Here is a 5,425-nt window from a genome sequence, read left to right as displayed (position 1 = left end):
CTTTGAAACCTTTATTTTCTTATCTTGTTGGAATGTGAGGGATAAGATAGTCCCTTTTTCTTATGTTTTCCTTGTTCTACAAGACCTTATCCTGTGAGACCTGAGTTTTTTTTGGCTAAGATTCACACAAAAATAGCCAACATTTATGGCAACTCTGAGGGGATGGCAAGCCTTCTTTGCACACTAATCAATAGCCTTTAGGTATCCATTGGGCACAGAGTCAAAACCTGGAACAAAATAAATCTCCGTCCCTATAAAATGTCAAAATTTTCTACCACATTGAAAGAGTAGACTGTGCTCGAGCACTTCTTGGAAAGTAGAAGAACATAAATTACAAATATATACAAAATTGAATTCGCCTCAAGCACATGCTTTAAGGTGAATCCCATTTATTGCAATGGGAAGGTCTTCGCCACTCAGTCTAGCCAAATTGAAAACATTAGCCTCCTTATGGCCTATGATCACATAGGGACCACACTATATTGTATCAAATTTTGAATGTCTCCCAGGCTTTTCTCTATCAACATCCCACTTTAGGACAAGGTCTCCAACCCTGAAAGTCCTAAAAGTGGCCTTTTTATCAAAACATCTCTTTACCTACCCCCGATTGACATTTAAAACTTGCTTAGATTTATCCCTGACCTCTTCAAGCTCTATAAGTTCAACATACCTCATTGATAAGGCATCATTTTCTAGGAGCTCCAACTGATATGCCAGGTTCAGGGATGGCAACTCAAGTGATAAGGGAAGCCTTGCTTCCCTTCCATACACTAGCACAAAAGGTGAGTTGCTCAAGGCTCTGTTGGGAGTAATCCTATCATACCACAAGGTTGTTCCTAATTTGAGGTTCCACGACCTCTGATTGTCTTCAAGAGTCCTCTTGATGATTCTAATGAGATTTTTGTTGGAGGACTCAGCTAAGCCATTGCCTTGGGGATAGTAATTTGATGATGTTTTGAGAAACACATCATGCTAGATTGCCCATAGACTGATCTGAGATCCCACAAAGGCCTTGGAATTTTTTGATATGATGGTGGAAAGGGCTCCAAATTTGGTTGCAATCCCCTCAAGGAATTGAACGACTGAATTCTCAGTTGCATCCTTCAAAGCAACAACCTTTGTCCACCTTGTGAAATAGTTTGTGGAGACTGGAATCCACTTGTGGCCTGCACTTGATATTGGATTGATAGGGCCAATTAAATCAAGCCCCCATTGTGCAAAGGGCTGATCAATTGAAATGGGATGAAGGGGTAGGGCTGCTAATCTTTGTTTTCCTGCAAAAAATGCACACTCCTTGCACCTCTTGACCCACTTGTGAGCATCATTGAATAGGGAAGGCCAATAATATCCTTCTCTCATGATCTTCATGGCTGTAGTTCTTGTTGATAAATGGCCACCAGAGGTCCCATTATGAAATTCCTCTAACAACCTATTGGTTCGATCTCCATGGATGCACCTCAACAAGACACCATCCAGGATTATTTTGAATAATTCATCCTCCACTAAGGAATAAGGGATGGACTGCAGTTTGAGATGCCTTCTCTTGGTTCTATTAAAGTGAGAAGGATAGCTACCATCCCTTAAGAAGACATACAACTTCCAACCAACTGGTTTGTGCATCTCTATGGTTATCAACCTATTCTTCTTCCTACAGTAGGAGGGAGGTCTTTGACTCTTTCCCAAAAGATGAATTGAATTTCTCACAAACTCCTCTTCCTCTCACTAACTTGGTAATTTTTATGTCAAGGTCATACTCCATGACCTTAGTGATCCACCCAACTCTCTTCTCACCTATATCCTTGCTGAGAAGGAAATCCTTAATGTTGGCATGTGGGACTAAGAGCTAGATCCTATTGTTCAAGAGCATGTGTCTAAACTTTTTTAGTGCTCTCACAACTGTGATGACTTGTTTTTCCACATAGTTGTACCTGAGTTCATAGTCCTTTAGGTCTTCACTAAAAAAGGCTATGGGCTGCTCCAAATCATCCTAATTTAACTATGTTAGGACACAAGATATACTTGCATCTCCTCCCAATGTATAAAAGATGAAATCCTTCTCATAGTTATGATTTACTAAGGTAGGATCCTGAGGAATGGCCTACTTCATTTGGTCAAAGCCCTCCTTCCCTTCACTGGTCCATTTGAAGGGTAAATCCGTCTTTAGCATTGTTGTGAGAGGCTTAACCAAAGCTGCAAGGTTTGGGATAAACCTTCTGACAAAGTTGATTCTTCCAAGGAATCTTTGAATTTCATTCTTGTGACGTGGAAGTGGAAGAGACATAATGGCTTCTACTCTCTCTGGGTCTATGGCCAGACCATCTTTGGATACAATATGTCCAAGTAATTTTCCCTGATCAATGGAAAATACACAATTGTTGGGATTCAAGGACACACCATATTCCCTGCACCTTTTGAATACTTGCTCAAGATGAGCAAAGTGATCTATTGCATGCTTGGAGTATATAGTAATATCATCAAGATATACTAGTATAAATTCTGCTAATACTCCCTTAAAAGCCATATATGTGGCCCTTTGAAAAGTTGCACTTGCATTTGTTAGTCCAAAAGGCATCTTACAATAGGCATAAGCGCTCCATTTAGTAGTGAATACAGTCTTGTATTGGTCATATTCTTGGACTAAAATTTGGTTATACCCTGAGTATCCATCCAAGAATGAAAATATTTCAAAGCCACTAACTTTGGCTAAAATTTGTTCCATGGAAGGGAGGGGGTAATGATTCTTAAGGGAGGCTCTGTTGAGGTCCCTAAAGTCCATAAAGTCCACACACAGTCTAATTTCCCCATTTTTCTTCCTAACTGGAACAAGATTGGCTACCCAAGAGCAATGCTTAATTGGAAAAATAATTTTAGATTCTATAAGCTTGGATAGCTCTCTCCTCATCAAAGGCTCAATTTTGGGATTTATAGGCTTTTGCTTTTGTCTAACTATTTTAGCATTAGGATCTAACTCTATGGTATGCTGAGCTAAAATAGGGTCAAACCCTTTTAGATCCTCATATGTAAAAGCAAAAATATCACTATACTCTTGACAGAGATTTACAAAAGTATTTTGATCTGATTGGGAACATAGTTTCACCAAATTGAGAGATTTTCCTTCCAACATGGCTATTGATTTGTAGTCTCATTTCTTGGCAACCAGGTTCATTGGTTTCCCTTTCATTTGATCATCATGGTTGAAGATCCCCTCTAAGGTGATCAACACCTTGGGTAACTTGTTAGAGCCGAGCTACATGATTTGATCTCCATACTGGTCCTATAGCATGCCCTACTTCCTATGGGAGAACTTTGCTTCATCTTGTAGGAAGTGTAGTGTCCTAAAATTGTGACACTTGCAATTTCAACTGCATTTCAGTCTTCACGATGGCGACGCAACACGGAACCTGAATGGAGACCCCGAAACTTGCTCACGACACCAAAAACTGCATTTTTCAAGCACCCTGGCCTGATCCTCCTTACACCCTGCTATCCCGGGAGGTGGGACCGGAGCGCCCAGCACCCTGGTCCCTGGCCCTATTTTGGGCCCGGTCTCCTATGGGGCTTCGGGTCTTTTTGTTTGCAAATTGGAAAATTATCTTTCCTGGTCGGCCTAAGGTTGGGAAAATCAGTCTATCAGCCCTAATTGGCAAGTATATAAACTACATTTTCCTCTCTCATTTTTGGGTAGATGAAAATAAGAAGGACATATGTTTACAAAGCATGGAAACAACATTCAAGCATTCAAGCATTCAAGCATTCTTTCAAGCAATTGATCATTCCAAGTCTCCATTCAAGGCTAAGTGTTGCATTCAAGACAAGGATTAAACCATTGAAGAGGAGATCACATACTACAACATACAACATACAACAAACAACAACATCTATACCTTCGCACATAAGGATACAAACATCCTTACAACAAGGTATTAGTACTTGTTTTACATTACAATCATTTACATTTACAACATTTCTCATTTCTTGGTTAATTCCAAAACCGGGGTTTGACCTAAAGGCAAACCCCTAATCCCTAACCCCCCAATCGTCTTCGCTTTTCTGTGTGTAGGTTGTAGGTACGTGGCTGAAATTGAAGATCTGGAATCCTTGTGCAGAGATGAACAGATCCCCCTTCGTTTCGCGGATTTTTTGGAGGACCGTGTGCACGCCGGGCGCCATCGTCTCATCAACTTTTGCTCAAATTTGTAGGACAGCACCGTATCGACATTTTACTGCTAATTCCAGGTCCGCAGCTTCATCCTATATCCCTATCTCAGTTTATAAGCGAATCTTTCTCACTTTCTATGCATTCCCAGCTTGATCTTTCTGTCTACATTCTTTACAAAAGAGGGTAGCCTTGCTGTCTTAACCCTTGAAATTCATTTAGAATCCAATCTTGCATTGTGTGGGATTGGATCTTGTTGGTTTCAACCCCTCTTTTGAATGTAAAGTCTCCCCTAAGTGAAAACCGTCAACCCTAGTAACCTCCCTTCTCTCTCCTTGGAGTTGGAAGAGGGGAGAGCAACTAGGGTTCGATCGATTTTCTGCTTTACATTTTGGTGAACCCAACGTGAACATCCTTTCTGATTATTCATGGTTAGATTTGAAAATTTGATTCCTTGATTACATTTCCATGTTTGAACTTTTGCAAATTTTAGAGGTTGATTGCATAAAAACCCTAAAATTTCTTTTTAGTAATTGAACTTGTGAAATATTTAATTGTTAATGCTTGTTTCAGATCTACCCTTCCATTGCAAATTATCAATTCATATCTGTGCTTTAATTTTGAAAATTAAGTGGTTAAGTGTCAAAACCCTAATTTTTGAAACTCTCTTGATTCAACCTTTGTCCGACAATTTCACTGATCAAAACATCTCCAAATCAGCTGTAACTTTGGATTCCACAATAAAATCATAAAATCTTTCATCCCTGAAAATTTGGAAAAAAGTTGCGAGGACCGTGTGCACTCCGAGCGCCATCGTCCCCGACATTTTTTCCGAAATTTCGAGAGCAAGATCTTACTGTATTTTCCTGCTAAAATCCAGAATTTTGGCTGATTTTATCAATTCTAACACTTTCAAAATTACAGTCAAAGTTGGTCTTGTGATTGCTTGGTTTAGGGCTTCTAATCATTTAAAAATTGTTGAAATTGAAATTTTGTGTCAAAATTGTGTTCCTACTATCCTAAATCTGAAAAGTGTGTTTGCATTCATTCGAAATTTCAGTGTTTTATTCAAATTCTTGCAATTTGTGACTTTTGAAATTAAGTGCTTAATTACAACAACTTTGATTTCCGCTTTCAAAATTGAATTTTGCGTGAAATTGAGTCAACTTTTAAATTTCAAAACTTGCATTGCCTTTGGTATTCCCTCTAAAATCATAAAATTCAAAATTTCAGTTTCCCTCTCTTTTTCAAAATTCAAATTTTGCATTT

Source organism: Cryptomeria japonica, chromosome 5 (genome assembly GCF_030272615.1).
Source record: "Cryptomeria japonica chromosome 5, Sugi_1.0, whole genome shotgun sequence".
Classification (NCBI taxonomy): domain Eukaryota; kingdom Viridiplantae; phylum Streptophyta; class Pinopsida; order Cupressales; family Cupressaceae; genus Cryptomeria; species Cryptomeria japonica.
This window is presented reverse-complemented; position numbering follows the sequence as displayed.